Source organism: Lepidothrix coronata, unplaced genomic scaffold (genome assembly GCF_001604755.1).
Source record: "Lepidothrix coronata isolate B3197 unplaced genomic scaffold, Lepidothrix_coronata-1.0 Scaffold61, whole genome shotgun sequence".
NCBI lineage: Eukaryota > Metazoa > Chordata > Aves > Passeriformes > Pipridae > Lepidothrix > Lepidothrix coronata.
Genome location: NW_016690241.1, coordinates 3,686,487 through 3,698,938, shown reverse-complemented (window position 1 = coordinate 3,698,938; position 12,452 = coordinate 3,686,487).

The window sequence follows — 12,452 nt, the reverse complement described above, 5'->3', positions numbered from 1 at the left end:
AGCTGCAAAAAGCTCAGGCTGGTATCGATCACACAGCAGTGCTCACGTTCTCTGCCAGCCTGCCAGGCGGGAGTTGTTTTCCAATCTGTACATCATGTAGAGTGTGCTCCAGTGTTTCCACAAAAGCTGGAGTGTTTTGTCAGTAAAGACTTATTTCATAACAAAGTCAGCTACATGACAAGAAAAGCCCGGTCTTGGAGGGCAGCAGCCTTGGGGTTATTCCAGCAGCAAGGGCTGTGAAAGACAAGAAGCCTGTACCCCTGCAGTTCAGCGCAGTGTCACCTGGGAAAAAGCTGGGGGCAGGATGAGCAGAATATAGACAGGATCAGCAGTTATCTTGGTCCACCTTTCTTGGCTCTGGCAAGCAGAGCCTTGATCTGCATTCAGGTTTTTGGCAAATGCAAGTTTCATGAGGATTTTCTACAAAAGTCCTTGCGCAAGCATGATGTTGTAATGTTAATGGATGGCTGCTTTTACAATATAATACTGACATATTGCATTACAGAGAGAAAAATCACCATAAATGTGAGAAGTTATGTACTTGCCCAGGAAACTGTTCAGACGGGGGAACTTTGGCAGACATTTCCTGCATAAGCTGCCTGCAGAAAGCATTACAAAGGGGTAAAACCCATGTCACACTTCACCTGGCAAATTCAGAAGCCCTCTGATCTAAGTCCGAGGGTGTCAGCAAAAACCAGCTGTTTCAGTTCACTGTGGTTTGCACGCCCCAGAGGCTTTTCTAATAGCAAGCCTATCTGGACTTTACTTAGCCAGCAACACTAGATGAGAACTGGTTATATATTTCAGGCTGGAAACTCATGCCCCAGTCTGTCAACACACCTGCCTTGAGGTCATCAGTCAGGGGGAAATGGTTTCAAAAAAAAGTAGGATTTCATGGTGCAGATTCAGACTGTGTTTTTAGGAATAGCCAGTGGAAAGCAGAGGTGGAATGCAGAGATGTAAAGCTTATTCTGTGAAATAACAGCAGATAATACTACAAAGGCAATGACATTCTCAGAAGTTACTGTTTCCTGCTGCTGCAGCTAACATGCAGGTTCTAGGGCTACTTGCAGTGAAGATTTACAGCCAGGACCTAAAGCTATCATCTGCATAGAGAGAGGTTAGCTTGAGTGGAATACAGAATAAATGAGGGTCTGAGCTGGGAGGAAAAAAGAGAGAGGCATAAAGAATAAAGTGGGTAGAAATAAGTGAGTTGCTGAGCAAAGTTTATGACATTTCAATGAGAATAATCCTTTCTCAGACCACAAAAACATTTAGAGAGGAAATATTGCAATAAACCTCAGAGAGGCACTGACAAGAGACTGCAAATTCAGTTCCAAATGTTTGAGAGGTTGTTAAGTGGACTAATATTAAGTGGGATTATAAATATAATGACATGTAATATAGCTTTTAAGTAACTAGGGAAGCATTATATGAACTGACAATGGTGATCTGGGGCTGTGGGACCTTAATAAATTTATGAGAGTTTATTACTGAATTTCATTTATTGCCATCACAGGGAATGCTTACGCATGAAAACTTTACATGAATTGAGATAATTGGTCATCCAGGGAAATGTCTAAATGCATTTAAAGGAAACTTTCAAATAACAATTTTAAATTAACAAGAAAAAAATATGTTAAAATCTACTCAGGGAATATTGTTATTAGCAGGACACCATCAAGCCCCTTAGGCAAGAAATATTCCCTGTTACAAGATATTTGATCTTGACTGCAGGAGAAGCAAAGTTTAAAATCAGCTCTCCCAGTACAGGTCCTCTCCCCAAAGACACAACAGCATGTGTGAACAGCACCGAAATCGATTCACTGCAGGTCTAAGTATCAGCATGAGTTCTGATTGCCCATGTGCCCTAGATGGAGCTTCACATTAAGCAAGTTACTGCTGTGCACTAAATCCAAGGAAAAAGCAGTGGGGCTTTCTTCAGCATGAGCATTGCTCAGGTTGGAAGGTGATCCCAGGCCCCAGTCCAGCATCTGCTCAGCTTTTCCCAAGGAGAAGTGATACAGAGAGATGGAAACATAAGGGTTTTCTGCCCTCAGGCTGAACTGGAGGGAGCACAGGGACATGTCCCTTCCCTGCATGTCTGTAAGCCACTTGTGGATTTGCTGTAGAGTCACCAGATGGCCACAGCTGAGGCCCCAGAGTGGTGAGGGAGGGAAAGAGGGAGATAAGGAAAGAAAGAGGTATCAGAAAAATAATAAAAAGTAGAGAATGGGTAGGGGAAAAAAGGAGAGGGAAAGTGTAAAGCATAAGAGAAACAGCAAAAAGAAGAGTTCTTACACATGAAAAAGGGAGAAACAGAATAAAGCAAGTGAGAAATCAGTCAAAGAGAGAATGCACTTGAGCAATGGACAAAGGACAGTAAAAATTAAGAAATAGAAAGAGGAAGTCAAGGACAGAAGTTTCAGCTGCAAACTCTGTTACAGAAATCCGGTGTCAGATCTCACTGAACCTAAATTGGTTCTTTTTATGTTTGAATAAGATTTTTTGGTGGATTTTCACAGTAGTATAAAGAGTTCCTGCTTCAGTACAGGTTCAATTGCACAAGAGTAGCTGATGTCAAAACAGATACAGAAAACTAAAGGGAGACAAGATTAAAAGAATGTAGGTTATGCAGGGGGCATAGTGAATTATATCTTGGTGAAACCAGCCCTTGGCTAAGGTCCTGCTAAAGTAAGAAAGAAGTCATGTAGTCTGGAGCCACATAACTCAGCTGGGACTTAAATGACACCAGTTCAGGATTCAGGAAGAGAAAGTGACAGCTGAAGAGAAAGTGACAGCTTCCCAGCTGAACCTTCATCTCTGTCTTTCTGTGACCTTCCTGTTCTCTACTAAAATCTCACCCATCTTTCCAACTTCCAAACCTTAAATATTGTCCCTTATTGCTTATTCACTTGTAGGTCTTTGTACATCAGTTTGCCTGGCCTTTCTCTCAGGCATTTTTATTTGAAAGCTTTAAGCATGTTCAGTGCCCATGAGTGCTTGTTAAATGAATTTGTTAGAAGGTTTTCAGCAAATTAAACTGTTTAACTATGTGAGATAGTTTTCCACAGGACATCACTGAAACAGGCAATCAGATCCAAGGAGCAGTGCTGATTTTTACTGCAGCAGAAGCACTGTCAAAATCCTGAAGAAAACATTTGGCAATTTAACAATACAATCAAATAATGTAAAGTCAAGAGACATTACCTGTGTAGCCTTTATGGGGAGTTCAGTTTGGACATCATTACGAAATTTTTCACTGAAAGTGTGGTCAGGCACTGGAATGAGCTACCTGTGGAGGTGGTGGAGTCACCATTCCTGGAGGTGTTCAAGAAATAACAGCAAGGCACTTAATGCTATGGTTTAGTTGGCATGGTGCTGTTCCATCAAAAGTTGGACTTGATGATCTTGGAAGTCAGTTCCAACCTTAATGATTCTATGATTCTATGATTCTATGATCTATCCTTTTTGTCTTTCCCTTTCCTTTTCATCTATGTCCCTTTCTAGCTGTTAGCCCATTAGAAACAAAAAATCTTAGTTGTCTGGCATTTGCCCACTTGTATATGTCAAGTGTTGCAATCCATCAGTGATGTCCTAGCGCCACAGTGTGGGTTGAAGGCTGCTTTGTACACTGGATCTGCTTCTCTTACATCCCTTTGAAGTGCAAATGCTTACATCCTTGGCCATGAGTCATTAAGAGCCTGAGATGTTTTGAACAAAGGCTGGGCAGCTCAGTGAACAGATACCTTTCTAATGAAACTGAGCTTTAATGGAAAAACTTCAGTGGGGACATAGTTGGCATATTTTCCCTCTTATTTCCATGTACCTGTTAGGGAATAGAGATCTAGGGCAAATAAGGACAGAAGAGTAAACTGACTGGAGAGTTACTAACTTTAGCTCTACTTATAGAAATAATTCCTTGTCCTTCTTGCTCCAAAATGGAAGAGCAGGAACACTGTGTCTTATGTCCTATCCCTGGTGACAAGATTTATGAAGCTTTGGATTGGGTTTCTCAGCACACAAAAAGGAGTCTGAGTCACTGAAGTGTTCCTGTGATGGCACCCTAGGAGGGACAAACTCAACAATTGTACAATTCTTGTTACACACCTGTCCCTCACCAAGCCTCACAGTAGTGTCACTTACTGCTTTGTACTGTCTGGATTAAGGTGGGAACTAGGGACACTGTGTTGAGGAGAGCAGGCTGATTCCATCCCATCCCCTCTTGGGTTCCTGGCAGCATCTGGCACTACGTTTTCATCTCCCACTAGAAAATCAGCACATATTATTTGCATTCACTTAAACTGAAAGCATCCCTATCCTTCTTTCTCCTTGCACCCTGTTTCTAATGTCTTGAAGTTGTAATAATCCCTGCTTGCTCCTTTGTATCTGCTAGTCTGAAATCTTGTTTTTAGAATACACATACACACACTTGGGAACTCCAGCCCTGTAGAAATCAGAAATCAGCTCTTATGAACTGACGTGCTTGTGGGAGCATATGGTGATGCCCTCTTTTTGAACCTCAGCATCAAAGGAGGGAGTTCCACTGAGATATCATTTTGAGCTCTATAAAAACTTTGTGTTATCATTTTAAAAAGCAAATTTTTGTTTATTTTCAAACTGAAATGAAACTTCTGAAGATCTCAAAAAGGTTTCCCTTCTGAGAGAGAATCCAAGATGAATGGTATGGTACACAGTATACAAAACTAGTCCCAAAAAATGATGCAGAACACATGATATAGAAAGAAGTTCATTCCTCTAGTGCAGATCAGACATCAAGGTCACAATCAACAGATTTTTTGCCAGAAAAGATCTTGCAGAGAGAAAGCTTTTTGCTTTCAAAACTAATCAAAGAGAATTACTGGTCTATAGTATGTGACTCTTGCTATCCACTCAGTTTTCATCTTTATTCCAATCTAAATAGTTTTGAAGAGTGGAGGTGAACAGAAAAATAACTTCTGAAGAGTACAGGCAGCTCCAGGACTAAAAGATTGATGCACCTTGCACTGAAGGACATTCAAGAGTGAAAGCTGAATGAGCTCTGGATATATCTCTAAGTCCTGTAATGAGTCATCGAATATTAAAACTTTTTTATTGTAGTTCAATAAATTGCCTAAGAAATAAAATATTAATTGAATGCTTTCAACATGGATTGGATCTTGAACAAAGAGAAAAAAAGCTTTTTCTCAGAAAAAGTCATTTTCTTACACAATTCTCAGTATGGTTTTGAACTCAGGAGGAGCAGCACTGAAGAGTCACTTGAACAGCAAGCTCAGCAGGAACTGGAGGTTTGGAGCTGCTACCTCTCCCAGGAAAAAGTCCTTTTTTGTTAGAGGCAAAGGGGTTCCTGCTGAGGGGAATGTAGCAAGAGTCATGAAACACAGAATCTCTCATCAAACATTTGCTGTGATGAGGAGAAGCCCTGGATCTTTGTTGGTGCTGAAATCAGTTGGAACGGATGACCCCAACACATCTCAACTCTTGTGAGCAGGTGCTGGAGGAGCTCAAGGCAGTGCATACACTACCACCTCCCACTTGGGAGTGCGCCAGAGAGCAAACCCAGGATAAAAGGACAGCAGCCATCACGAACTGGTTTCTCTCTCCGCTCTCTCCCTCCAAAAAGACAACATGTATCACCACTCTCTATGGACCCCAGTGCTGACAGCAAAATCTCAGCAGAAGTCTCTCTTGTCTCCTTCACTGACAGTCAAGGGTCAGGTTTAAGGTCTGTGGTAGAAAAGGGACTTGTCTGACTCTAGGGGATGGTCTGAAACCATTTTTTTGGTGAAAACTTGGAGGATTGAAAGGATCAACTTGAAGAAAGCAAGCTGGTATCGTCTCGGAGCAGTGTCTCTCAGGCAGATGCCACAGAGTGCATCCCTGCACCTAGTAAATTAGTCAGTGAAGGAAATGGTGCCATTTGGTACCACATGCTTCACTGCATTTGAGATCTTTGTGACCCAAGGAAACACTTACCTTGCTTTAAGATCCTCATCTTTCAGTTTCAGTCAGAATAGTAGTTGTAATTGTACCAGTTGATGGTACAGTTATAAGAGACACATTATAAGACAACTGTCTTCAACAACATCATCTTACTCAACGGCACAAAATAGTCTTGTTGAATGCAGTAACAATTTGATATTTGGGAGAATACCTATTCCTCTCATCCTTTACCTCATATAGTGAAAACTTAAACGATGCCCTAATTCAACCCTGGCGGTATCTGTCTGCTGTTGGTATAGCTCAGGGGCAGCACAATCTAGTGCTTTGTGGCCAAACACTATGAAAGAATCACTTTGGCCGATACCAGCTTTTATTGATAAATAGTAAGCATATCAAGACCTTGATGAGCAAAAAGACATAAAAAGAAAGGAAGGATAAAATAAAAAAGAATATTTTCCATAAACAATAATTTCTGTTGGGACCATGAGGTCATTTCATGTTTTAGAAGAGATTTTCTTTGTGTGAGCATATGCTGTTTCTCTAATACTTTCTCTTTATAACCTTTGATAACCATATAGAAATTTCTGGCACTCATGGGCAAAACATGAATCCCAGGGGTGCTTACTCAGTCTAAAATAATAGTCTGTTTGCTGGCATAGCCATACCATGTTTACATTTATGAGGGTGGCTTCATTGGTGCCTGCCACACATTATTTAAAGTGCACTTGAAGAAGTCTGCGACTGTGACTTCTTCATTCTTTGGCAGCTATTGCAGAAAGGTTGGTAGGGCTAAATGATTGAAATTATTTGTAATGTTTGGCTGTTGGGTAAATGATTAAGCAGAACACGTCTGGAGGAAGAAATAACACAAAAAGTTATTTATGTGCACTTGATTTGGTAGAAATACCTCAGAAAATACACTGTACAGTTTGAGAAACAGCATTTAATGAAGGATGATTACCAGTGTATTCAAAGACATCTTCTCAGCTAATGTTATGCATTATAATCTAATTTTTTCTATAATTTCTAGCACTTTATATTTTCCTCTTTTTTTTTTTCTTCTTGACATTAAACCAAATGTAGATCTGACATGTTCTGTATGGGAGAGCCTACAGCAACTAAGACTTCAGCAACACCTTTTGCTTCTTTTTTGATAGAGGAATTTGAAACAATTACCAGTCAATGTAACATAACCTATAATTCTACACCTAGCTTTGTAATGAACTATAGATTGAAAGGCTCTGAAATTGCTGCAATTACCATCTCCCACAAGGGGCTCATTAAAAAAAAAAATTACAGTGGATGATCTGAACAACGTGGAGGAAAAAATTCACACCGAGCATCTGGTCTGTTTGCAAGGCTGTAACATTACATCTAATACAGCAGGGGGGGAAATGTTATGCATATGATTTGTGATGCAGACACTGCCAGAAATACCATTTACAAGAAAAATATGATGTAGAAATGTTTCTCTTTTTTCATTAAGGGACTTTGTATGATCAATTACTGACACTTTGATCCACGATGATGCCTCTTTTGCTATTCAAGACTTAGGTAGGTTGCATTTTAGAAATTTCAAGGAATAGATCGTTGTAGAAAGTACTTATCTTCCCCTCATCTTCCCATCAGAAACTTGGCATAGCGTAAACTAAAATTACCACATTTGAAACAATCATGAAGAAGGAAAGGAAGGAAACATGGTTATGCTACATTAAACCTCAGGCTCTCCTGTGCAAGGCCTTTAGCTTCAAAGAGTGCATCAATCTGAAGGGAAAAGTTAGTTCAAACCCATATTTGGATTTGATGGGAAGCCTCTCATAATCTAAAAGAATGTCAGAAAAAATGACAGATAATGACAGCTCCAGAAGTAAAATCTAAATGGTCAAAAGAACAGCTATTTAATTTTTAAATATAATCAGACAACTTAAGTCTCAAAATAATAGTAAAAACAAAGAAGCTGATCCGTGTTTTATAAAGGATGGATAAAAATAGGACTAACTAAACTAAAAATAGATTAGAGAAGAAGAAATGGTTTATTAAATAAAGAAGACAGTAACCAGAGAGATCTCTAAACGAGCAATAGCAAGAAAATATTTTAATTTCTTGCAGAGATAGAAGAAAAGGTGCAACAAAAGCTAAGGGGAATAATTTATCTGCAGTCTGCTTTGGAGAATGGTTGCAAAGACAACTGAAAACATTTCTAAAAACACAGCTGTCACAATACATAGTGAAACGCTTTAAAGGAGAAGATTTACGGTAGCATGAACAGAACAGAAGAGAAAAAGCTGTGAGGACAGTCAAAATTCAAGCCCTTCCACTTGCAAAAACAGGGAACATTGACTGTTTCTGTGATCTGAACTGCAGGGTTAGATGCTTAACGCTGACCAGGGAATTTTCCCACTGAGATTATAATGAGATGAAACAATTGGGGAAAAAAAAAAGAAACACTGAAAAAATACAGCAAAATTAGTTACTGAATTTCGAATGATTGTCACCAATAGCGGGAACTTTTCTTGAGAAAACATAAAGTCCTCCAGTAAGCTGACTGGAATGAAAAATATATATGTTTAATAAAGTCCCGGCTTTGTACAGGACTTAGCCACATCACAATCCAGATTTAAAAGGCATCTGTGAGGATGGTTGAATGCAGAGTACAACTGCAAGCAAGACAAGGTCTCTCACTGAGCTACCAAGAATGTTTTGGAGCCCCTTCTCTGCACTGCAAATGTGATTCTAATGTTATCTCTCTATTTTATAATTCTATTACAACTCTGCCATTTTTAACAGAGGCAAGGGGTGACATTAGGAAGAATTGCTTGGATCCTGCTATCTAGCTTTCTGTTAGTATTCTTCATGCCAAATGTCTCGTTCAGCCTGAATTATTTGTACATGACAGCTCTTAGTATTTTGTTAAGCTGAGGTTAACTGCCCTATACTCTCAATGGTTTGTAGTCTAAGAGTGAAACCTCAAACTCTGTATCTAAAGAGGAAACCATTATGGATTTCAGTCTAGAAATTAATAAGATATGGATCTGGAAGTGGATCCAGTGTTGCTTGTGTCACTGGAAAAAGAGTGGAGCATGTTATGCAATCATAAGCTTCATCAGTACAATGTGTATTTTAGGACATAAAGATATTTTGCACAGTGAAGCAATTTACAATAGTTCTAGATCTAAGCAAGCTTGAAATCAGGCCCCTAAGACTGATCTTAATATCTCCAGCTAAGTCTGTTCCACTCTTTTATGGTGATGATGCAGTCTTCATTTCACAACCGTGAAATCACATTAGTAAAAAGTGAGACCTGTTTATGGATGAGTAATGACTAAAAGTAGAAATTACCCTTTACAGAAAGGAACAAAAGTAATTGAAGAGAAAATGAGAAGGATGCTAAAAGTCTCTGCTAGTGACATTGATCTGGTAATTTGTTTACCATGGGATGAAATTAGATGTGGCATGAGGATAGAAGGGCTGGCATGAAAAACTCTCTGGTTTGATAATATTTAATGACAATTTGGGGCAAGAATGTGCCCCATTTACTCCTAAAGTTACTAACAGATTCCCACTGGGCAATAGGCTTAAGAAGCTTTTTAAATGTAAACCCTGTGCCACACAGATTTAAGCAGAGGAAATGGAGTGCTAGAGGAAGAAATGCCTACATTTTATTTATATTTTTAAAATTTCTATGGATGTGGATTAGCCATTACATGCATCCTGAGATACTGAGAATGTACTTGCTTTCAGGCTCATCCAAGCTGATTCTTCCCTTTAGAAAAATAAAAGCTGCCTCTCATCTACCCTGCTGTACCCTCCTCCCCCCCAAAGTCTTCTATTGTCTATATCTCAATTTATGCAATCTTGTTGTTTCAGAGACAATGAACTGGAGACAATCCCGGGTCAATGGGTGATTTTAAAGCTACCTGAATGCCAGTGAAAGGATAGTAAATGAGACCAGAAGATGACCAGGAAGGTGCTGGGATGGAATCAGCATTGTCAAAACAGTAATGGGACCAGGAAATGGGAAAAGAAGACCAAGCTAGGTGTTTTATTGAAGATAAATAGGCTCATTTCTTTCCAACATTTCATGAAGGAATTTTCATTAGCTTAGTAAGAACCTGCTTGGTGTTATGTTTATTGAAGATCTCCTTTCTGGTTTGTGTACTGCACTGTCCTCACTGGGTGGGGAGTGGGGAGCATGGTTTGTTCTGCTATAGAAGATCTCTATGTATCTGTGAATATAGATTTATGTTAAATAAGAAAAGATAGATAGATAAATAGATAGATCTGGTTTTATTTTTCTCTTAGAAAATATAATCACTGTTTAAATTCTTGTGTGCTTAGTTAGGACAGATGCTCCTCATTCAGCACTGACGAGCCTTGAGAAAATAAAAGGTATTTTCTGCAGCCTGAGAATTTGGAGCTACAGGTATTTTATTTTATTATAGAAAATAGCACGAGCTAATCAAATTTAAACAGCAAAAGAAATTGCTAATACTCTGAATGTTAGAAGACACATGGATATAAGCAAATAAATTGGCTAAATAAATGTCTGGTGAATATTATCTAAATGTTTTCTTCCCTTAGGAACATTGCTAAGCTTGATTTAATTTATTAATATAGTTTAGTAGATAGCATTTCAATTATGAAAATATAGTAATACCCTGAAGAAAGCAAGCAGGATCTTTTTCTAGGTGATGCCTTGCTCATTTTGTTGCATATGAGGTTTACGAAAATATGGCCATGCCTGCGTATGAAAGAAGTGTAATTCAGCATACTGGAATATCTGCCAGTATTATGCATGCCATCCAGGGACTTGGTCAAATCCCCTTAACAGGATTATTTCCATTGGTTTAAGAGCTGAAACATATTCTGCAGTGCACTTAATACCTCATTCAGAGCGCACTGAACACATTAAGCCTAATCAGTCAGCAGTGTAAGATCAAGAAATGCAAGAAAATTTGTTGCAGGCTTGACACAACACTGCATCGTGGTCTGTGATTTCAGTCTATTACAGAGGTCTTCTCTGTATGTTTCTCTCTCAGTTCTGCATGTTTATTTCAGTTCCTTTTGGCTGAACACCCATGCAATGTTCTGAAATTCTTGGATGAAGGATAGTCAACAGAGGCAGGGATCATATCTCACGTTGCGCAGCAGAAGAGTCAGCAACCCACAGTAGTTTGATTCCTTCTCACAAGTTCAAAATTGACACAGTTGTCATGATAACCTCGCCCATTCGCCAGATTATCTAGTTCTCTCCTTCCTCAAATACTGCTTAAAAACTTCAGCATGTGAGTCACCCTGCCTTTCTAACAAGGGTGCTGAGGCACACTGAAGAGATTTCATTAGAATTCTCTACAGGCTGAAATAGATTATAATAAGATTACTGTCAGCAGCAGAGGGAAAACTGCAAAGGTAGATAAGAAATTCTGAAGGTTGCTGGAGGTGTAAGGGATGCTAGACAAATAGGATTCTTTTAAAATAAGCAAACCAATTGAATCCCCTTAGGACACCGATAACAGCAAAATTGCAGAAAAAGTTGTGCGGTAGAAACATTCCACATTCACTAGAAGTGCCAGTGGAAAAGAATTTTCAGATCCATATGAATTTATGAAGGAAGACTTTGAGGTTAACTGCTTTAAACTTCTATAACTCTCAGAAAAAAACTATAGAACTATAGCAGTCTCCCAAACTGTATAACACTGTGATTTACTTTTAAAAAACACCTGGTGTAACATGCTGCTTAGAGCTGATGAAGTATGCTATAGCTGGATCCAAAACTTGTCCCAGGCACAGTAGGAGAAGTACTGGGTAGGATGAACTAGGAGATTGCAAGAGAAAGCTAAAAAACCCCCACCATTTCTAGCTCGCTTATGTGCAGACTTATTGATAAAGAGTATCAAAACCCACTGATTTCGTCCCCAGGTCAACCCACATCTTCATCCCCTTGTAACATTTTGAAGGAGTCACATTCTAAGGACCCTTGTGTTCCCCTTCTGTGCTTAGAGGGAACAAATTCAAAAAAAGCTAATTGATTATCACCTCTGAAGCCTTCCTTTGCTATTTTTCTAGTTTAACAGCAACAGCTAAGAAATTTAACAGCAATTAATTCTGCTGGGAATTGCTGGCTGTCGCAGAGGCCAATATTTTCTTACTGTTTCATTTTAACCTCTCATCTGACTGCATCTGTCTGCTACCTTCTGTCTGCCTTTATCTTTCTGCTCTTTGGAAGAGGAATCTTTTTTTTTTGTCTCTCTGATAACAAAGTGTCCTGCAACTCTGACTGAGCTGCCACCGTGCCACAGCACAACAACAACAGTAAAGCATTTTCAGGGGCCAAAAATAGGCAAAAATGGGAGATCGAGAAAACTTCCATCCATCCTTTTCCTTTGAGATGGGAGACTCAGCAGGAACATAAATCCCCCTTTTGCTTTATTTGCTAATGGGGCAACAATATGAGTCTGTGATTTTAGTTCCAATATGCATTTTATTATAAAGAAAGTTTTTATTCAAGA